A 23,595-nucleotide genomic window follows, 5' to 3' on the forward strand; every position below is an offset into this window, starting at 1 on the left:
TTGGTTTGTGGGTAGTTCCTCATATTTGGTTTGTTGTGTGAGCAGCAAAACAAATTAAGACTCAGGTGAGTCGGTTAGTAAGCTAATAAAAATGCATGCATTCTTGTTGATCTATTGTTGAAGAGAGCACTATGGCTTATTTTTGAACACTGTACATTATATGTATAGAAATTCAAGGCATTTTAAACAATTCCACTAACAAAATATTATTTTCCTGTGAGAAATCATTATACCCCAAAAATCACGTAGAACAAGTTTGATAAGCAATGCATCCTAAAATGATAGTTGAGAAAATGTTCCAGTTGACTTTTAAACCAAATGTATTTTTATGAAAATGAATTAATTCTTGACTCTGTTTTAGTATAAGTATTTTAATCTATGTTGATCTAGTTTTGAGAAAGGCTTGTTCAATCCGTCAGTCTGTAAGATGTTATTATAATATGCTAACATATTCTCAGGTTGCAAGGTAACATCACTTTCAGCAATGGGCGTGGGGAGTGGTATTTTTCTACAAGAGCCCATAGCCACTGTCATGATATTCAAACACACACATCATGATAGACACACCAACAGACAAATCAGAACACACAACACCACAACCAATCACAGAAAGATATAAAAGCACAAACACGACACCTGGTGGTCAGTATTAGCTGGAGACAAGGACAAGGACAGACCTGCTACACGACACACTCAGGAAGACAGCACGTGCAGAGTATCCAGAACGAACTGTATAAAAGAGTTAAAATAAAATAGAGTTGTACCACATACAACTGTGTTGGCTCATCTGTGCACCAGAGCACCCAACACCACATGGTACAGGAGTGGATCGATACCTGCCGGCATACCTCAGTGTACACAGACAACCAGCAGTGCCCAGGAAAAATGATAGAGCTCCCGGTTCCGCAGCCGTTCCAGTGCCACGGCGATCGCCGCGAAAACTGGCGGCGATTCCGGCAAGTGTTCGAATTGTTCCTGGTGGCAGCTGAACTCCAAGTCCTGGATGATAGCGAAAAAATTGAATTTCTCCTCACCATCGCCGGTGCAAGGGCAAGAGAAATATTCACAAGGTTCAGGTTCTTCAGGAGGCAGCAAAGGTACGATTACCAGGCAGTCCTGGACAAATTCTCCAAGTACTGCGAAGAAAACGCAATCCAATCGGCAAGTAAAGGTAAGAAAAGCGGCAGTACTCACCTCGTGGCCGAAATCCCGGGCCTGAGAGAGGGCTGGGTCGAGGTCGGCGGCCATCTTGCTAAAGGTATCACGCTAGCACAGTTGCGCGAGCAGTGCGCAGAACCGGAAGTTTCGTTTGCGCATGCGCGAGATGCTGCGCATGCGCAGTCCAGAAAACGGCCATCGGTAAAGGAACAGCGATCTGCGCATGCGCAGTCGCTTCCTACGTCCTACATACCGAGCGTCAGGATGTCAGAGGCCCCAGACCGCACCAATTTAAAGGGGAAACGTCCCAAATCCAATTTAAAAGGGAAACGTCCCAAATCAAAAAAACAAAAATCTGTTAAAGCTGTAAAACAACCTTCCCTCACCTGGAATGACAGCACATTGCCGCAAATTGACCCAGGAGATGAATTTGACCTCTGAAGAACCCTCCAACAAGCAGTTACCTACGCACAAGCCGATGATTCCGACCTCGAATACTTCGATGACGATCTTCACAGTGTTTCCGGACCTCGCGAGCCCAATGATAGCTCCGTGGTCCTATACGACTATGACTCGGACGAACCTTTCGTGTTGCACATTGGCGGCTCCCACATTGAATCCGACGCAGATGCGAATTCATTTTTCGGATTTGAAGATCTTCAACCCAGCAGATATGACGTCCCAACTCATCAGTACCGGATGATGCTGCAGCCTGACATTAACAGACAGGGAGCGGTGCAAGCCCACAGAGAGCGGCCTGCTGCCACACAGAGCATGGTCCACGTCCCGCTCAGCGTTCCCGACTCTATGAAAGAAGACACGCAAGACACGAGAGCGCAGTCCTTGCATGAACAAGAAGTGACTCCAGAGTCACAAGCCTCCACAGCGAGCTTGTGGACAGACTCCACGATAGAAGGAACGCAAGACTCCAGAGCGCAGTCCTTGCGCGAACAAGAAGTGACTCCAGAGTCACAAGCCTCCACAGCAAGCTCGTGGAAAGACTCCACAATTGCAGAAACGCAAGACTCCAGCACGCAGTCCTTGCATGAACAAGAAGTGACTCCACAGTCACAAGCCTCCACAGCAAGCTCGTGGACAGAATCCACAATTGCAGAAACGCAAGACTCCAGAGCGCAGTCCTTGCACGAACAAGAAGTGACTCCAGTGTCACAAGCCTCCACAGAGAGCTCGTGGACAGCCTCCACGATAGAAAAAACGCTTGACTCCGATGCGCAGTCCTTGCAGGAACAAGACCATGAGGGTCTAGCAACCTCTCCTGACCAACCAGCGGCAGACGATGCAAGTCTGCCATGCTCACGTGAACAGCGCGAAGGCTATGACAGCCTACCATGCTCCACTGCACAGCAGCATGACCATGACGGTCTCTCATGCTACAATGAAGGGCACAGCGCTGATGACTGTTCAAGCCCAACTGAAGACAAGCCAAAGGAATCTCCTCTTCCAAGCCCAAAGGAAAAAGGTTCATGCGCTGACCTTCAGAATCATTGTAGCCGAACAGAGATTAATAATGCTGCACGGTCACAGAAGGATACTGAGGATTTGCTAAAGAAATTACCTGTATGTTTAACCACACTAACCCCAGTGATTAAGCAGTTATGTATGGGGAGTATAATGTGGGCAATTGAGAACAGTAAAAGAGAGACTGTGACCATGCCAGTTCCAGCAAAATCAGGCCCAGAGACCATGAAGGCATGTACATTAGACAAAGATACATATGAGGTACCTGAGAAGAAAAGTGAAACGGAATGTTCTTTGGAAAATAGTACAATGTCGATAGAAACATTGGATCCTATATTTGAGACCATACATAAGGGAGAATTTGGGGGTAATAAACAAGGTTCTGCAATGTCTGGGGGAAGATTTAAAATTCCAAAGAAGAAAAGCCCAAATGAAGGACAACGGCAAGACAATGACAGTCCACCGACATGGTGTGCACCACCAAATGAAAACTCTGACAATTTACCCAACCCTAGTGAACAGCAAGCTGCTAATGAGGATCTATCCACGGGATGTGAGACGAATGACGACAGCATCCCACTTCCCATGCAAAAGGTGCAAGGTGACAGACCTCGCCTAGTGCGTACCGAGGCACTGGACGATCACGGTGGGACCACTGACGACTGCGGTGGCGGCGCACCGCTTCCACCCTCGATGGCTCGAGCCTCTCCACTGGTCGGTGCATTCCTGCATGTTCCGACTCCAGAAGTGCAGCTTCAGGGAATCTCGGCTGCCTTCAGTGAACCTGTTGGGACTCCGGACGGGGAGCATCGACGGAAGGCAGACCGGACTCCAGATGGGGAGCAGCCAAGCGCCGACTCTGATTCGCGCACGCCAGACCTTGCTCCGGACGGGCGGTGTCGCGGCCTCGGTGATGGCACACTCAGGGTGACGGCGGATGCCACGGCGACAGGGAATGGATCGCGTGGCAGTCCCACTGGGTCGGCAGTGGCGACCAGCACCGGCGGTCCAAGACGGACACACCAATTTGCGCCATCGCCAGACGTTGATGCGAGCAACAATTCTCTCTCCAAGGCGACATGCTTCGACGTTTCTTTGCGGAGTCGCCCTTCCGGCACAGCAGGTGGCCGGAACCAGCGTGCACGGTCTCGGCCAACTTCCACATCTGGCACAGTCATCGCCTTGCATGATATTAGTGATGGTGCTTCTTCAATGGCAACGACCCATCGGCTACAAGATGCCGTCCACCACAAACATAAAAAGAAAAAAGACTCCACCTTGTTCCTGGCATGCAGGGCGGATGGATTGGGGCGTAGGCGCAATCAGCGAGCTTTGCGCCGCCTTCCACGCTCGCAACTGAACCGTACGCACACGCCGGATCCTCCACCGGTTCCCAAGGATGACTTCGTGGAGATGCCACGGATCATGCCCCTTCCATCGCCACCCGTGACCAGGCCACAGCAGCAAAAATCCTCCCCATGCAGAAGCTAAGGCTGTTTCTGGGACCTTGCCACCTGTCAAATCCAGGGCAAACTTTATTGAAGCAGACAAGTATTTTCTCCCTTTTGAGTTGGCATGCCAGTCGAAATGTCCCCGCATAGTCAGCACATCATCTGACTGTTTACAGAAATTAATTGATAGAATTATAGAGACAATATGTGGTTGTTCCCAAGGACCACAAACCGACGAAGGTGTTCAGTTGCAGATAATTAAGGCCTTACTAACTACAGTAACATCTCAGCACATAGAAATACACGAAGGAACTGTGTTACAGGCTGTTAGAATGCGCTACAATATACACCTGGCCAGCAAAAAAACTTAGTAAACCAAACCACAGCCAAGGCAACACTAACAAAGATGTTGAATGTTATATTTGCACGAATGAAAAACCAAGCACTGCACGAAGTACAACAAATGGAAAAGTAGAGACTTCGGCAACAGCATCACCTCCAACAGTCCAAGGTGAACCAGTGTGAACCCAAATCTCCACAGCTAAACCGGCTTGAGGACCAGCCTATTCTTGCGGCGGTCACCCATTAGACTGGACTTATAACGCTGTTCATACGTTCAAAAAGTCAAACACTTCTGTATTATAACCTGTTGTTGTTTATCGTTCTAGATATCGTCTGACCGGACCACTGTTCAAGTTGTTTTTTTTTCTCGCATTCATGTTTTGTTATGGTACAACCTTGTTAGTGTGACGCACCCGACATCGCCCCATGTAAATAGTTACGTCATATACACACGCTGTACACAACACACACACACACTCTTAGATGCACTCACGACACGATCATATTTATAACCATGTAGGCACATATCTTTGTAAAAAGGGGGGATGTCATGATATTCAAACACACACATCATGATCAACACACCAACAGACAAATCAGAACACACAACACCACAACCAATCACAGAAAGATATAAAAGCACAAACACGACACCTGGTGGTCAGTATTAGCTGGAGACAAGGACAAGGACAGACCTGCTACACGACACACTCAGGAAGACAGCACGTGCAGAGTATCCAGAACGAACTGTATAAAAGAGTTAAAATAAAATAGAGTTGTACCACATACAACTGTGTTGGCTCATCTGTGCACCAGAGCACCCAACACCACAGCCACCTTTTTAGAACTGGATTTTAATATTATAGAGTTGGTAGATTCAGTTTTATTAATTTTCTTAAATGACTCCCTTTTGGGTGCAAAATATAAGGGCTTTCTTTGCTTGTTTCAGTTGCTGTTCAAATTATTAAATTTCCTATCTCATAAACTCCAACATTCCTGATGACTGCAGTAGTGAGACTATAATCTTAACAATGCCAACATGGCATTATCATCCTCAGCCTCTACTACTATGCAGGGATATTCACAAAATATTACACAGTAGTTGATCCAAAGTTTTGCTAACAAAAATAAGCTTCCTTCATGAAGTATGTCATGCCCAGTAAAGGCATGTTATATTCATAACTTCAAACATGGATTGTACTCAATATAAAATGTTATGGAACTGTCTTTTAAATAAGAAAAACTACTTTGATAAGTGGCTAAGATGGCTTCCAAAGGTCAGGTGACTTTTGCAATTTCTGCACAGACTTTCTCAAATCTCCAGAAAGTTCCTAATTGAATGACCATGAATGGAGTGCCCCATAAATGGATTAAACCATCTGTGGAATTCACATTTTACATTTGTTAAAACCGCCATCAGGACAATATGCGTTATCATAATATTGTTTGTGGACTTATCCAAAACTCCAAATCAATGGACTTCCAGATTCCCTGGACGGGATTCTCCAATCCGGCCGCCCCGTTTTCCTGGGTGGTGTGCCCTCGCCAGCAGTGGGATTCTCCGATCCCATTACCTGCCAATGGGATTTCCCATTGTCGCCACTTCGCGCTGCCGGGAAACCTATGGGTGTGGGTGCATTGCCAGTGCAACGGAGAATCCTGCCAGCAGAGAATCCCACTTCCTGCCTCTGAACTGGAAACTTAATAATGAGAGCTTTAGAGAAACCAATCAAATCACCCCAAGAACCAAGGAGAAACCAGTCAGACTGCAAGCCACACAGCAAGAATTAGCAGTGAACGGGGGCTGCACGGTGGCACAGTGGTTAACACTGCTGCCTCACGGCGCTGAGGACCCAGTTTCGATCCCGGCCCTGGGTCACTGTCCATGTGGTGTTTGCACTCCCCATGTCTGCATGGGTCTCACTCCCACAACCCAAAAAGATGTGCAGTGGAGGTGAATTGGCCACACTGAATTGCCCCTTAATTGAAAATAAAATAATTGGGTCCTCTAAATTTATAAAAGAAAAGAATTAGCAGCGAAAAAGACAACAACATCTATGCATTGTGACCTGGAGACAGGAACATCATAAATTCTGCAAGTCTGTTTCTATTCAAGTCCACTAAACCAGAAAACCAACCGCCGGGTCTACAAGTAAATCATTTCATGACCTGCTGAAAATCCATCTCTTCCAGGGAATCCATAAATAATCCAGATATATGACTCAGGCGATTGAATCTACCTAGATGTCCTTCAGGAGTGAAAATGCCTTCTTCACTGGGCCTGCAACGCATATTCTTTCTGAGACAAGCCAAATTTGGGAATTATGTGTGGTATTATCAGGTATTGCAGTACCCGAGAGGCTATAGACCATTGGGTAAACCTAGGAGTTTACTATTGGCTGTTTGGTATGTAGCTCCGTCCTGACAGGCGGGGTATAAGAACTGGTGCTGTCCCAGCAGTCCTCATTCTGTACCGAAGCTGCTGGGGAACAGAGCTAGTCTATTAAAGCCTTCAGTTATGTTACAACCTCGTCTTTGAGTTTAATTGATCGTGCATCAATTTAATAGACTACTCTTAAGCTGAAAGAATGGATCTCCGAATCAAGCCGGAGTGTCTACAACTCAGCCCCCACGCGGAGAACTCGGCGGCGATATTTAAGCACTGGCTGGCGTGTTTTAAAGGCTACTTCGAGACGGCCAGAGGCACCCCCTCAGGAGAACAGAAACTGCATCTCCTGCACTCGAGAGTAAGCCCTGGAATCTTCACGCTCATCGAGGAGGCGGAGGACTACGATGCTGCGATCGAACTGTTAAAAGGACATTATATCCGCCCTGTAAACCAGGTCTACGCACGTCACCTGCTCGCAACTAGACGGTAAAGCCCCAGGAAATCGCTGGAGGACTTCTACCGTGCGCTACTGGTGCTGGGCAGAAACTGTGGCTGCCTGCAAGTTTCGGGCAGCGAGCACATGGAACTTCTAATCCGGGATGCCTTCGTAGCAGGTATGAGCTCCTCAGAGATCCGCCAAAGATTCTTAGAAAAGGACACCCTGGGACTGAGAGCGGCACGGGCCCTGGCAGGGTCCATGGATGTTTCCTCCAGAAACACGCAGTCCTATGCGCCGACCACACGGCGGCCCCCTGGGCTGCGTGGCATCCCGCAGCGGCAGCCCCACTGACCTTCCCCGTGTCCCCGCAGGCCTGCGCTGTAAGACGGCCCGCTAACTCCGTCGGGCCCCGCTGTTTCTACTGCGGGCAGGCAAAACACCCCCGCACGCGCTGCCCGGCCTGCACCTCCACCTGCAAAGGGTGCGGCAAGAAGGGCCATTTTGTGGGGGTTTGCCAAGCACGAGCCGTGGCCGCGGTCTCCAGCAACTCCGGACCGCCGCGGCAATCTTCCCCTTGGGCCCCAGGCAGTCAGCAATCACCGCCACTCCCCTATCCTAGGGCCACGTCCGACTCACGGGCGCGGCCATCTTGCTCCTCGGACACCACGCTGGACGGATGGGCGCTGTCATTTTGTCCATCTCCGCCGCCATTTTGTCCATCCCCGACCATCATGTGCGATCCATGGAAGACGCCATCTTGGATGGGGCCCCAGGCCACCAGCACGGCCGACGACACGCTGCCCGATCACAACCCGCAACTGCTCCATCTGGCCTCGGTGACGCTGGATCAAAATTGAGCTTGGACACTCGCAACTGCAACGACGACGGTGTTCATCAACGGCCACGAGACGTTTTGCCTGATTGACTCTGGGAGCACGGAGAGCTTTATACACCTCGACAAGGTAAGGCACTGTTTACTTGTTACCCACCCTGTAAACCAAAGAATCTCCCTGGCCTCCTGGTCACACTCTCCTGGTGGAGATAAAGTGGTTCTGCCTAGCAGACCTCACTGTCCAAGGCGGGAGATTCAACAATTTCCGCCTTTATGTCCTGCCGCACCTCTGCGCGGCTACACTCCTGGGGTTGGACTTCCAATGTAACTTGCAAAGCCTGACCTTCAAATTCGGTGGCCCTATACCTCCCCTGTCTGCGGCCTCGCAGCCCTTAAGGTTGACCCGCCTTACCTGTTTGCGAACCTCGCCCCGGATTGCAAACCCGTTGCCACCAGGAGCAGACGGTACAGTGCCCAGGACCCGACCTTCATCAGGTCAGAGGTCCAAAGGCTACTGAGGGAAGAGGGTCATTGAAGCCAGTAACAGCCCCTGGAGAGCTCAAGTAGTGGTGGTGAAGACAGGGGAGAAACATAGGATGGTCTCTGACTACAGTCAGACCATCAACAGGTTTACGCAGCTGGACGCGTACCCACTCCCCCGCATATCCAACCTGGTGAACAGGATCGTGCAATACAAGGTCTTCTCCACGGTGGATCTCAAGTCCGCTTACCATCAGTTACCCCTCCGCACTAGTGACCGCAAGTACACTGCCTTCGAAGCAGATGGGCGGCTCTACCAATTTTTAAGGGTTCCCTTTTGTGTCACTAATGGGGTCTCGGTCTTCCAACGCGAGATGGGCCGAATGGTTGACCGATACGGCTTACGCGCAACATTCCCGTATCTGGATAACATCACCATCTGCGGCCATGACCAGCAGGACCACGACACCAACCTTCGGAAATTTCTCCAGACGGCGAAAATCCTTAACTTAACGTATAATAAGGATAAATGCGTATTTAGCACCGACCGCCTAGCCATCCTCGGCTATGTAGTACAAAATGGAGTTATAGGCCCCGAGCCTGAACGCATGCGCCCCCTTATGGAATTCCCCCTCCCTCACTGCCCCAAGGCCCTGAAGCGCTGCCTCGGGTTTTTCAGTTATTACGCACAGTGGGTCCCTAACTACGCAGACAAAGCCCGACCCCTAATCCAGTCCACAACCTTCCCCCTGTCGACGGAGGCCTGCCAGGCCTTCTGCCGCATCAAAGCAGACATTGCAAAGGCCACAATGCGAGACATCGACGAGTCCCTCCCCTTCCAGGTCGAGAGCGATGCGTCCGACGTAGCTCTGGCCGCCACCCTCAACCAAGCGGGCAGACCCGTGGCCTTCTTCTCCCGTACCCGCCATGCTTCAGAAATTCGCCATTCCTCGGTCGGAAAAGAGGCGCAAGCCATAGTAGAAGTTGTGCGACATTGGCGGCATTACCTGGCCCGCAGGAGATTCACTCTCCTCACTGACCAACGGTCGGTGGCGTTCATGTTTGATAATGCACAGCGGGTCAAGATAAAAAACGACAAGATCTTACTGTGGAGGATAGAACTTTCCACCTACAACTACGAGATCTTGTACCGTCCTGGGAAGCTAAACGAGCCCCCCGATGCCCTGTCCCGCGGCACGTGTGCCACCGCACAAGTGGACAGCCTCCGAGCCCTCCACGAGGACCTCTGCCACCCGGGGGTCACTCGTTTTTTTCACTTCATTAAGACCCGCAACCTGCCCTACTCCATCGAGGAGGTCAAGACAGTCACCAGGGACTGCCAAATCTGCGCGGAGTGCAAACCGCACTTCTACCGGCCAGAGAGGGCGCACCTGATAAAGGCTTCCCGTCCCTTTGAACGCCTCAGCATGGACTTCAAAGGCCCCCTCCCCTCCACCGACCGCAACACGTATTTCCTGAACATGATTGACGAGTACTCCCGCTTCCCATTCGCCATCCCCTGCCCCGACATGACCGCAAACACCGTCATCAAGGCCCTCCAGGGTATCTTTAAACTGTTCGGGTTCCCCGCGTACATACACAGTGATAGGGGGTCCTCCTTTATGAGCGACGGACTGCGTCAATTCCTGCTCAGCAAGGACATTGCCTCAAGCAGGACGACCAGTTAAAACCCCGGGGAAACGGGCAGGTAGAGAGGGACAACGTAATGGTCTGGAAGACCGTTCTACTGGCCCTACGATCCAGGAATCTCCCAGTCTCCCGCTGGCAAGAAGTCCTCCCGGAGGCCCTCCACTACCAATCAGACACCTCATGAACGTCTCCTTGTCTTCCCCGGGAAGTCCTCCTCCGGGACCTCGCTCCCAACCTGGCTAGCGACACACGGACCCATCCTGCTTCGGAAGCACGTGCGGACGCACAAGTCGGACCCGTTGGTCGAGAGGGTCCACCTGCTGCACGCTAACCCCCAGTACGCCTACGTGGCGTTCCCTGATGGCCGGCAAAATACAGTCTCCCTCCGGGTCCTGGCACCCGCCGGAACCCCACGTGCACCCGAACCATTACCTCCCCCCCCCTCCACAGCACCTCACAGGGGGGTCAGTCCTCCCGCCGCTCCTGCCTAGGCCCCCCCACCCACCGACGCCAGGCCCCCACCTCGTGTCAACCATTTGCCCCACCAGCGCCGTCTAGGGGTGACGAAGCTGCCATGGAGGCCGAGGCCACGCTCCCGGAGTCGCAGACGCCCGGACCCCCACCGGAATCACCACCGAGGTTCAGACGATCCAGGAGGACGACCAGGCCACCCGACCAACTGATTGCTTCACTGTAACTGCAACTGTAAATGAACACTGACTGTATATATCTTCCACACTTGTAATTATTCTCGACAACCCTGTAAGGAGGTATCACGGTATCTCCATATCTGATCCTACCATGTTAAATGCAATTGTAACCACTGGCCACCACCCCCGCCGGACTCTTTTTTTAACAGGGAGTGAATGTGGTATCATCAGGTATTGCAGTACCCGAGAGGCTGTAGACCATTCGGTAAACCTAGGAGTTTACCATTGGCTGTTTGGTATGTAGCTCCGCTCTGACAGGTGGGGTATAAGAATCGGTGCCGTCCCAGCAGCCCTCAATCTGTACCGAAGCTGCTGGGGAACAGATCTAGTCTAAATCCTTCAGTTATCTGACAACCTCGTCTTTGAGTTTAATTGATCGTGCATCATTATGAACTACTCTTTTGTTTACAATTTGTAAAAGTGCACTCTTTAACTGTGTGTGTCGTGATAGATTTTTGGGGTAAATGCGTGAATAAATAATCCTCTTTATTTGAACCCATAAAATGTTTAATGCTAGTTCTTCAAGTTGTCGTCACACTCAGGGGTTAAGAAACACGCACATCTCCTTTCAAAAACCACACTTACTGATTTCGGACAGTGAGGGAAGGGAACAAGAATTTCAGTTCTCTCTCATTCTCTGTCTGTAACAAATGTGTAAGGTAATGAGTGACTGGCTACAAGATAGCATCAGTACGTTTTGCAATACTGAAATCCACTCTGTACTTGTGCTGTCGTAAAACATGAGGAGAAAAGCCCAATGATCTTTATTGACAAACTAGCATTTGAAATTAGACAAAAGTGATTTTGGTGTCGTCATTTTTTAGGCATGATTTAACTTTTCGAAACTGGAGTTCGTTTTTCGAGTCTTGAAATGTAACTTTTAACAGTGAAAGTTACACGGCAGTTTCAAAATCTCCTTTTAGCATGTTGTCCGAGGTCTGCAACAGTTCAGTGGCATCATTCAAGATTTTTTGCAACATATATATGGTCCCAGATATAAAGCAATTGGATTCTAGCACTAAGCCCTCATCCTGCAGGTCTAATTGTTTTCAAGACATTAATGTTGTTCCATGCAACATGGCTAAAGATAAATTTTTAAGTTCAGCATTTAATGTATAATTTTGATCTAGCCTTCTGTAACAAGTATATAAGGTATGAAATGACTGTCTACAAGGCAGCATCAATAGGCTTTACAACACTGGAGCCCACTCTGTACTTGTGTTGTCATAAAGTAGGAAAAAAGGCCAATAATAAAATGATTGAAATGCCAGTTGAATTTAAACAAGAGGTTTAAAACCTTCAGACATTTCCATTTAGTGCATTTGGTTAGCTCATACTGGACATATAATTGATTATACTGTTTGTGAGTTTTAGCTCCACCGATGTGTACAGATTAATTTAATGTCTTCCACACCTGATGAGCTAATATTATAAATATTTTAAATAAATGTATGAGTTTACAAATATATTTAAAATGCTAACAAAAGGAAATGACAACATTGTGGAGCACTGACGCATTGCAATAGGATAAGATTCTAGTTTAGTGCACACCATTTTTCATTTGATGAGGTTCCAATCTCAGGTAATTTGTTGTCGAGCTCAGCTGATGTCTGATAGGGTGCAAGAATTATTGTCAACCACATAATGCACATGCTTGCAGTTGATTTTAGAACTGCATTGATGGGAACCATGGCATACACACTATCATCTGAGCAACAGTATGACTGTGGCCTTTCTGTCCTTAAGTACAGCTGAACTCATTTAGTTTCATCCACAGTACAGTAAATGGAGCAGTAAATTGAACTGTCAATTCTAATTCTGTTACTTGCTTGAAATATATTGAGAATGCTAACAGTGGTATGGTGACGTTCCAGCAGGAATTGAAATGCTCACAACTGCTGGTCTCAAGCATGTAATTGAGTGTTGTCCAAGGCTAGACAGTACAACATTGGACTGTGTACTCTATTGCATGAACTGAAAGCAAACCAATTCAGGGAAGAATGAAAATCTTATCTGTTTATCGCTTTAATTTTGATCCTGGCTCTTTATTAAAGATACCTGCGAAGAACAACTTCTCAATTACTGGTGGTAGCAATGCTGCCCTTCATGGTTATTACCTTCAGAATTCCCTGTAGAATGGATCAAAGTGAAAATGCATTAATTTAATGCAAGTTACAGCATAAGATTCAATTTCTATTATAAAAGGGAAATCCTTCTGGTGGATTTTCTAAAGTTAGGATCAATATTTTCCTGTATTTTTAAAAAAACATAGTAAAAGTTTCTAAAGGTGTACCAATATCTCAGTATTGTGATTTTAAAATTACAATATTGACGAGATTGTGCAGTAACTGAACTGATCAATACAAAGCAGATGGGCGCGATTCTCCGCTCCCGTGACTAAGTGCCCATGGCGCCGTGAACGCCGTCGAGGTTCACGACGGCGTGAAACGGCCCCGATCCTGACCGATTCAAGGCCAGAAAATGGACTAGGATCGGGGCCGCGAGAAACTCGGGGGCGGCGTGTCACAAAAGCCACGTCATCACCGCGCGATGCCCGAATGACGCGGCGCTGCGTCATAAATGGCGTGATCCATGCACAGAGGACCCGGAGGAGAAGAGAGAGGAAGAAATGGCTGAGCCCCGACGAGCCGCACCGAGGTTCCGGGACATGGACCTGGACACCCTGCTGGATGAGGTCGAGCACAGAAGGGACACCCTCTGCCCAAGACGTGGACATCGCCAGCCATCCAGCATGGTGAGGCGTGGTTGGCGTGAGGTTGGCAGTGCTGTGAGTGCTGTGGGGCAGACCCCCCGGGCAGTGTCGGAAGAAGCTGCACGACCTCGCTCGGGCTGCCAGGGTAAGTGCCATGAGGGTGCCCCCAGCCCCCCCCCCCCCCCCAGGCACGAGGGGGGGAAGTGGGATGGTGGGGGGTCAGGGGGGGTTGGGGGGGGTCAGGGGGGGTTGGGGCATCAGGGGGTGTTTGGGGGGGGTCAGGGTGCCCAACGATTTACTCGACCCACATGAGCCCCGGGACCCCCCCCCCTCCCCCCTGGAGCGATGCCATGGCGTGCTGTCTCTTGAACCAGCAAAAATATAGTTTATATCTGCATACCCTGATGATACCTGCCTAATTGTGATGCTTTATCCAAACCCCCCCGCCCCCAGGACAAGACAGCTCACAGCCAGCGTGAGCGTATGAGAACCGGAGAGGGTTCTCCTGTGCTGCACCCCCTAAACGTTCACGAGCAGAGGGCCCTGGACCTCGCTGGGGGATCCGCCACCCGGGAGGTCGCGACATGCCAGCTCGGAGGCGCAGAAGCAAGTGAGACAACCCTGCATGTCCTCACCCCACCCCCCCCGCCACAACCCATCATCGTCTCCCTCACACATTGCCCAATGCACCCTCGATCCCCTCCCCCTCACACTCATGCCACTGCAGCCTCACTCCCCTCCCCCCCCTTACACTGTGCACCCACCACCACCATACACCCGGGCCACCGTGTCTAACGAGCCCCGAATCTTTATGTTCCCTACGGGGCCAGCCGCCGAATGACCAAGGACGTCTCGGCCAAGAGACAGCGGAACATCACCAACCACAAGTGCACCCAGGGAAGCGCGCCAGAGCTTGGCAGTCTGTCGGACAGGAGGGCAAACCTCTCAGTATGGGACGCAGGACCGGGACGCTCACACCACCGAGAGAGACAATAGTGAGGGGCACAGGGTAGACATTTATGAAGAATCGCACATCATGGCCACACACTCGGTGGAATCACCTGGAGGTCAGCACGACCTGGCCGGCATGGAGCTTGCGCCGGGCCATGAGTGGGAGGAGAACAGACCAGAATTCCTAACGGACGATGACCTCGAGCTAGCGGCAATGCTGTCTCCCACACCATACACCATCGCAGAGACACTCACCTCGGTTGGGCATATAAGTGATGAGGTTCCCGGGTCACGGTCTGGTGCGCACCCCACAGCCGAGCTGGTACAGCAGGTGGAGTTTGGAGTAGCCGAGGGGCTGGATGGTTGGAGGGCAGCCCAGGCCCAGCAAACAGCTGCCACCCAGACGGTTCCCGGGTTCCTGGATATACTTGACCCACCCGGACAACCGATGCACGTGGGACAGAATAACGGGATGAGGGCCATCTTCCGGGACCTGCACATGCAGTTGGAGGAGTCCATCCGCATTCAGGAGCAGGTAGTGGTGCCACTCATCGCAGCCACTCAGGCCGACACCGCATGGGTGGCGTCCGCGGTGGAGGCAATGGTGAAACGGTATCGGCCATTGGTCAGGTTCTGCAAGGTGTTGGGCTTAACGTGCACGCGTCATCCATGGCCCAGGAGAGGGCTGCCCTCTCACAGGTAGCCATGTGCCAGAGCCAACACGACATTGCCGCCGCTCTCCGGGCCCTGGCCGAGTCTCACGATGCCATGGCCTGGTCCCAGCAAGTGATGGCACAGTCCCAGCAGTCAGTCGCGGAGAGCATTGACCGCCTGGCGCACGTGATGGATGGCGTGGCGCACTCACAGGTTGAGATCGCACAGTCCTTGGTAGGAATGTTGCACTCCCTGGGCTCCGTCTCGGCGAACATTCGGACCGTGGTCAATACCGCTGCAGGCCTCCAGGACTGGCAGCGCCAGGTGATGGTGGTGCAACAGGGCATGTCTCCGATCGCATCTCCGTCCCACAGTGAGGCCCGGGGCCACCGGGCTCCCCGAGGGAGGAGGAGGTTCTGGGTCCCGTCCCGGTAGCTCCATCAAGGGATGTCCCCGAACAGTCGGCTTCCCCCCGTTCCGTCCCTGGCGCATCTGGTAGGCAGCGGGCAGGTCAGAGTGGCACAATGCTATCCAGCACGCCTGCCGAGCAGCCTGGCCCATCGAAGCCGGGCCGCCCCAGGAAACGCGTGCCAACGGGGAGCCATGTCGAAGGTCGTGATTCTCAGCAGTCCGCCTCCACTCCTGCTGTACCACCTGGGAACACACCTAGACGTAGTGGTAGGGCCCGTAAGGCAAAGAAGTTAGGCACGTAAGAAGTTGGCACGGGTGCAGGGCACAGTTTAGCTGTAGGGGGTAGGGCACTTATGTTAATCACACAAATAAACCCACTGTTGAATTTGACTTGTAAGACTCTGTGCTATGTCCGGTGCCAGGGGGCTCGTGAGGGTGTCCGATTGGCGTAGTGGTATACGAGCGGTTCAAGGTCTGTTCCAGATGTGCTGACCCTTTCCCCCCTGCCTCCCATAATCGGACACCGTTGTCCTCGGCACACCGACGCCAGCCACCCCACACGGGCAGGTGCTGTGTGGTGCCCGTGTGTAGGAGTGACGGTGCAAGTGGCAGTGTTCAGCGAATCCCACCTCCACAGTGCGTGAACCGTGTGGCCACCAACGCGTCGCGTGCGCGCTGTCCGCGGCGGTGCCGTCGTGCAGCCTCCTGGGCGTAACAAGCTGCCGGGCAGTGTCTGTGTCCTGCGCCCCTTCCCCCACCCTGATGCGCGCCATCATCCTCCTTCTCCGCATCCTCCTCTTCCCCATCCCCCTCGTTTGCGTTGCTCCGGTGCCGTCGGGTCCTCCCTCCGACTCCTCCACCAGGTCATCTCCCCTCTGCATGGCAATGTTGTGCATCGCACAGCAGACCACAACCATGCGACCGACCCTGTCGGGCCGGTACTGCAGGGTCCCTCCGGAGCGGTCCAGGCATCTGAATCGCATCTTCAGCAGGCCGAAGCACCGCTCCACCACACCCCTGGTTGCTGCATGTGCCTCGTTGTATAGGCTCTCCGCGTTGGTGTGAGGCCTCCGTATTGGCGTCAGCAGCCATGACCTCAATGGATAGCCCCTGTCGCCCAGCAACCAGCCCCTCAGACGGGGGCGGCATCCATCGAACATTGCGGGGATGAATGACTGTGCCAGAATGTAGGCGTCATGCACACTCCCCGGGGTACTTTGCACACACGTGCATGATCTTCATGTGGGGGTCGCACACCACCTGAATGTTCATGGAGTACGCGCCCTTCCTGTTCATGAACACGTCCCTGCTGCCTGCAGGTGGGCGCATGGGGACGTGCACACCATCGATGACACCCTGGACCATCGGTATCCCGGCCACCTTGGCGACTCCACATGCCCGTGCTTCCTGCTGTGCTCGGTCCTCGGGGAATTTTATGTACCTGTCCGTGATGGCGTACAAGGCGCGGTGACGGCCCTGATGCGCCTGTGGACCGATGCCTGTGATATCCCGGAGAGGTCCCCGCTCGGCGCCTGGAAGGAACCGGTCGCATAAAAGATTAGGGCCACCATCACCTTGACGGAGACTGGTATCGCGTGTCCTCCACCAGTTCCAAGTAGTGCAAGGTGAGCCACGAGGTGGTATATATGTGCGACCGTCTCCCTGCTGAACCGTAGTCTCCTCCTGCATGTGATGTCCGGTAGGGCCTCGAACGACATTCTGTCACGGTACACCCTCGGCCTTGCTGGACGCCTGTGGCGCCCTGGCACCACCATCAATGGATCCTCCTGCTCCTCCTCCTCTTCCTCCTGCTCCCCCCCAAGCACTTCCTCTGCATTCCTCGTCGTCGGGGGGGTCAATGTTCCCCTCGGCATCCCCCTGTACATTCGGGTCCTGAGCGCCTGCGGCCTGCGCGGCGGCGACGGGCCACTCCACGGCCATCCCCTCTGCTGCACCGGCAACCGCTGCATCTGCAGCCACTGTGGGCCGTCCGACTCTACGCTGCCGGATGGCAAACTCCAGAGCTGTGGCTCCAGCCACGGCAGTGAACATCGCTGTCTGGTTGGCATACATGGTGACCTGCAGGAGGGTGGTGGGGGGCAGAGAAACGACATGTTACACGGAGGTTCTTCCACACCTCGCCAGCCGGGTTGCATGGGATACCTGTGTGCCCCGGTGGGATGGTCGCGCTGCAGATACGCACCCAGCCTAACATCTGGTCACTGTCTGCGTCCAACGGTCAGTTCACACCGTACTGCTCACCAGTGTGCCACTCGCCTGTGCCCATCAGCCACACAGCAACCTGCGGCCGTGTCCTCGTCACTGTCCTGCCATATCAGGGCGGCTGACAGGTGGCATCCGCGGATGGACGATACCATCCACACTCTCCCTCACCCCCCCTCCCACCTTCACACTCTCCCTCATCCCCCCTCCCACCTGCACACTCTCCCTCATCCCCCCTCCCACCTGCACTCCGCTCCCTCATCCTCTCCCACCTGCACTCCGCTCCCTCATCCCCCCTCCTACCTGCACACTCTCCCTCATCCCCCCTCCCACCTGCACACTCTCCCTCATCCCCCTCCCACCTGCACACTCTCCCTCATCCCACCTGCACACACTCCCTCATTCACCCTCCCACCTGCACACTCTCCCTCATCCCCCCTCCCACCTGCGCACTCTCCCGCAACCCCCCTCCCACCTGCACACTCTCCCTCATCCCCCTCCCACCTACACACTCTCCCTCATCCCCCCTCCCACCTGCACACTCTCACTCATCCCCCCGTTGGCCGCAGCCTTCTCGGGGAAGCCGACCCGGTCTCCAGGAGCTGCGGAACAGTCCGCTCACCTCCTCCCTGCTCAGCGTCAGCCAGCACGACCGGCTGACGACTTTAAATAGCAGGTGTGAACGGCGACGGCGTGAACTTCGGCCCATCCGGGCCTGAGAATAGCGGGGGTGGCGGAGAATCGCCATTTTGGGTATCTCGGGCGATTCTCCGGCCTGCGCCGCGCGGAACTCGACGGGGCCGTTCTTGCCGCTTGGGTGAATCGCGGGAGGGCGTCGGACCGGCGTCGTGGGAAAATGTGGCGACCCAGGCGATTCTCCCAACCGGCGCGGGAGTGGAGAATCACGCCCGATATGCGGAGGATTTTCTGGCTGTTCTCACCAGCGGGATCTACCGGTCCCGTCGATGGCAAAATCCTGCCGCAGGTTTCCCAGCAGCGAGGGGTGGATTCAATGGGAAATCCCGAGAATTACGCTGTGGGGGGAGGGTGGAAAATCCTTCCCTCAATCTAGATTGGTTCGACTGCTTTAAATCATTCTTTTGGGTTTATTTTAAAGTAGTATTCACTTTCAACCCATTCAAAATACCACATTAATCAGAAGTCAGCAAAACGTTTAGACAGCAATGTCTTTGGTGAGGCTATTTTAAATTAGTTGTTTCAAATCTGCTGACTAGAATAATTTAGCAAAGTCTGATCCAATCAGCTCTTCTAGGATTGGGGTAAATGTAACACGGCAACAGCAGAACAACAGTAATTCACACTGAACCATGGAGCTGCCAGGCACAATTCCATTTCCAATTTCCAATTCCATTTTTTAGGTCCTCTGTATGCATCTTCCTGGTGTTTGGCTGTTTTACATGGTAACTTTATTCAAATATACTAACTCGGGTCCTATTATGATGTACTTACGACTCAGTGCAATTTTAAGGTACAATGGTACCAGGCAATGAGCATATAAACCAACTGTTCTAAAGGGACTGTGCATGTTACTCAATCAAGGTTAGTTTATTTGTTTTTTGGTATGGTCAAGAAGGCCATACATCATGAGTGTCACCTTTTGGTTCTTTGGCCAATCGTCTTAAATCACTCTACCCCTCTGCTCTCTGTTTGTTCTTTCCAGGCCCCTCTTGAACATTTCCATCAAATCTCCTCTCAATTTTTTATTTTCTAGGAAGGACAGTTCTAAATTTTCCAATCTGTCCTCATAACTGAAGTCTCTTATCCCTGGAACCATTCATGTGAGCCTGTTCTGCATCCACTCTAAAGCCTTCACATCTTTCACAAAATGTAGTACCCAGAATTGGACACAATGTGCGATTCAGAGACCCCGTTGCGCCTGGCGAGGATCCAAGCGCAACAGGTGAATCACGTGTGAGCCCCAAATCTGACTTCCCTCCAGGCGCTGGGCCGATTTCGATTCACCTGACATGCTCTGCCTGACACAATCTGGATCTCGCCCTTGCTGGGAGAGCTCCAGATATAAATATTTAAATGAGCCGAGTGACTCATTTAAATACCCAGACACCAGATTCACCCGGGGCCCGGGACTCACAGGCCACACCTGGGAAACCCCGCCAGGCTGTCATTTAGTACTGGTCCACACAAACGTGAACCGGGGTAACAGCACCTGTGTCTGCGTGGGTCTCACCCCCACAACCCAAAGATGTGCAAGTTAGGTGGATTGGCCATGCTAAATTGCCCCTTAATTGGAAAAAAATAATTGGGTACTCTAAATTTATAATAAATAACTAAAAATAAAATGCAGATGAAGGCCTGACCACACATGTCCGATTCTCCATGGTGGCAGCAGGAAAACACTCTGGTGCAAAACATGTTTGGAACAATGGACATCAAATGTCAGGACTCAACTGAACAATGCCTGGGGCTGCTTCGGGAGTTCAGGATGGAGGCCTGGATGGCTTGGAACAACTACAGATGGATCTTCCAGATTTAGTGTCCTGGTGGGGGTCAATCTTCCAGCCTCAAATTGTTCCTGAAGATCCATTTTCATTTTCAGGAGGTCCATCATCTTTCCTCAATAGTGAATCAGTGATGTTCGACGCCTTTTCAATATGGTGTCTGGTTAGGATGGCAGACTACATGCCATCCAGGCCTGCCCGCCATGGAATATGGCACAAAATACCTGCATACTTAATGATTTCGGGGCTGGAAAATTTGGCACGCGTTCCCGCCAGCCTCCACAGTGTGAAACACTCCCACACAATGTTCCTATCCCTACCATGAGACTTTATTCCCAGATGGGAGAAATCCACCTGTTCACTCTGTCTTTTCTTCACAGATGTTGCCAGCCCTGCTTGAGTTTTCTTTTGCAATTTCAGTTTTTATTTCGGATTTCCATATCTGCACTATCATAATGGGACAGATATGATGATGGAGTTGTGAGCAGTTTTGGAGAGATGGAACTGCTTATCATCTGTATACATATGAATGGCTCTACCCTCACTCAATTAAGATGTCTGAATTACTAAATACTCTCTAAACAACATCCAAATTGAATAGCCAGTTATAGTTACCACACAATACAGGGATGATACTCAAATCTGGCTACTGTCTTTTTCCTGGTCCAGCAAAGATATTTTAAAACTGATGTTACAAAGGTTTTCTGCACTGCCTTGGCTGTAAGACTTAGAAGTGTGTTTGCTGTAAACTTGACCTTCAGTCTTGGTGGCTGGAAACAGGCCTGTCCACTCTCTGAGACTGCTAGATGGTAACTGCCTCCCTTCCTTCTCAGGGACTGGTCACTTATATCATTGTTGTTCCAAAACCAGAAAATACTGGGCAACCTCAGCAGGTCTGGCAGCAGCTGTGGAGCGAGAAGGAAGCTAACGTTTCAAATCTGGATGACTCTTTGTGATCCCTTTGTTGTTCTTTGATTATGCTTTGTGTATTTGGCTGCCCAACCCCATTCAACTTCCTTGACTATAATTAACATATGTACATCTCAGGCACCTTCCCAATCATCTATAATCTGTTTCTCCTCCATAAGCTATTCACACTTGATTATTACCTAAACTGCTGTTCTAAACTCGTTACCGGGAGAGATACATACCATTCGAGGCTCTTTGAATATTGTCTAATGGTGTCCGCAGACAGATTCATGACCAATGGGATACAGCAAAGACATTTCCAAAACTCAGACGAAGCAACAGTAAATCAAAAAGACCTCAGCTGCAGGTTGGTCAGGTCCTTTGGGTGAGGGGACTTGGAATGCTGACTGTCTGATCAGCTGGGAGTGTTTAGATACGTGCGGGTGATGTTTCTGAAACTTACAGCTGTTTGACCTCATGATAGTGCTAGTTCTGCCACCTACGGCACACACATGGTACACCTGTGCTGCCCTTTTCAGTATGGGGCCCTACCCTGGTCATGACGGATGTGTCCAAAAGCACTGGCGGCACCATTTATAATCTCTCGGCTTCAATAACGCTTGTAAGAACGGGGATACACAGCCTAAATTCACGTTCAAGTTTCGATAGATCCCCTCATCCTGTCAAATGCAGGAGGGCACCCAGCATTAATCATATCTGGAGGACTGTGGTGAGAAAACTGAAGAGAAAATTTAAAGACCAAACAGAATTAATAAAACGACACAGAGTTGTGACTAAAATTAAAAATTTGCTAACACAGTGATGAAATTGTGATCCAAATGATCACTTTTAATAAATTTGTTCCAGAAAACAAAAAATGTCTGGGGGCCTTTATTTTTGGATGTATTATACTCTCCAAAACAGCTGCTTCACAATATATTTCTAGATCATTCAGATATTTCTATCACGTAAATTAAATCAACAGATGATAAGAAGACATAAAGGAGAAAGAAAACTCCAAGTTATCTGTGATTGTAACCCCGCTGATGGTATTTTCCATGCTATTCATAGATTATTCATGCCACGGTTCTTGTAACAAGAAGTCAATAGTTCTCCAGAAAGTTATGAAGGCACCCCTGCAGCTGGAGGTGAGAAGGTGCATGTTAGCACCGATCAGCCTTACTAGGGGGTGGTGACAGTGCTCTAAAGCTTACAGTTAGATAATGAAGCATGTCAAAGGCTTCTGTCTGACATGATCTCTTCCAGTGGGAGACAGGGTATGAACAGTGCACCACACCAGGGAAAGGTGAAGGGTGTCTACTTAAAACATGCTTGTTCTGGCATTTTGCTGAATTTACAATGTAGTTATGTGTGGAGAGAGATTTGTAAATGGAATATTTGCATGATAGAAACTAGTTGAAAATATATTCAGTGTACTTTCCAACAGCTTTCCAATGTGGGATTCCCATGAGGTTGTCTCTTACCTCAGCCACCAAAAATGGTGTGGGGATAGGGAGAACCATTTTGTTCCTTTGCTGCGCAGGCAGGTGGAACAGAAGTACTCCTCCCCCGAGCACTGCTGTAGATGTCTGCTGGCCTGCATTCAGCCAACCTCCCTTCCTCCACCCTGGACCTCACCACTTACCCCATGTTTTCCTTCACTTTCTCAGGACTTAACTAAAGGTGCTAGCTTGTCCAAATTCATTCATTATGCCAGATAAGCCGATAAGGTGATGTGACAGCTGCTGGCAGCTCACCTTTATTATTAAAATGAGGCCTGAGGTCATTGGCCATCTAGCTTTTGGTGCATGCCTTGGGGTGAATTTAATGGCTGCAGTGGCGATCCTGCTCACCAGTCAGAAAGCCGGGAGAGGGGAGGATAAAGCCGCGATGACCATTTTTAGAAACCACAATGCGATTGCATGAACACCAAGAAGTTAACTGCCTGGTGTCGGGGCTTTTGTATCTTTAAGGTGGGGAGGGTACCCTTAATTCCCAATTGAATGACTGGCAATTCTTCAGTCCCCACATGGCAACCAGAAGTCCTGGTCATAGAACATAGAACATAGAACATTGCAGCACAGTACAGGCCCTTCGGCCCTCGATGTTGCGCCGAACTGTGAAACCACTCTAAAGCCCATCTACACTATTCCCTTATCGTCCATATGTCTATCCAATGCCCATTTGAATGCCCTTAGCGTTGGCGAGTCCACTACTGTTGCAGGCAGGGCATTCTACGCCCTTACTACTCTCTGAGTAAAGAACCTACCTCTGACATCTGTCCTATATCTATCTCCCCTCAATTTCCCCTCGTGCTAGACGTC

This window comes from Scyliorhinus torazame, chromosome 7, assembly GCF_047496885.1.
Source record: "Scyliorhinus torazame isolate Kashiwa2021f chromosome 7, sScyTor2.1, whole genome shotgun sequence".
NCBI classification, from domain to species: Eukaryota; Metazoa; Chordata; class Chondrichthyes; order Carcharhiniformes; family Scyliorhinidae; genus Scyliorhinus; species Scyliorhinus torazame.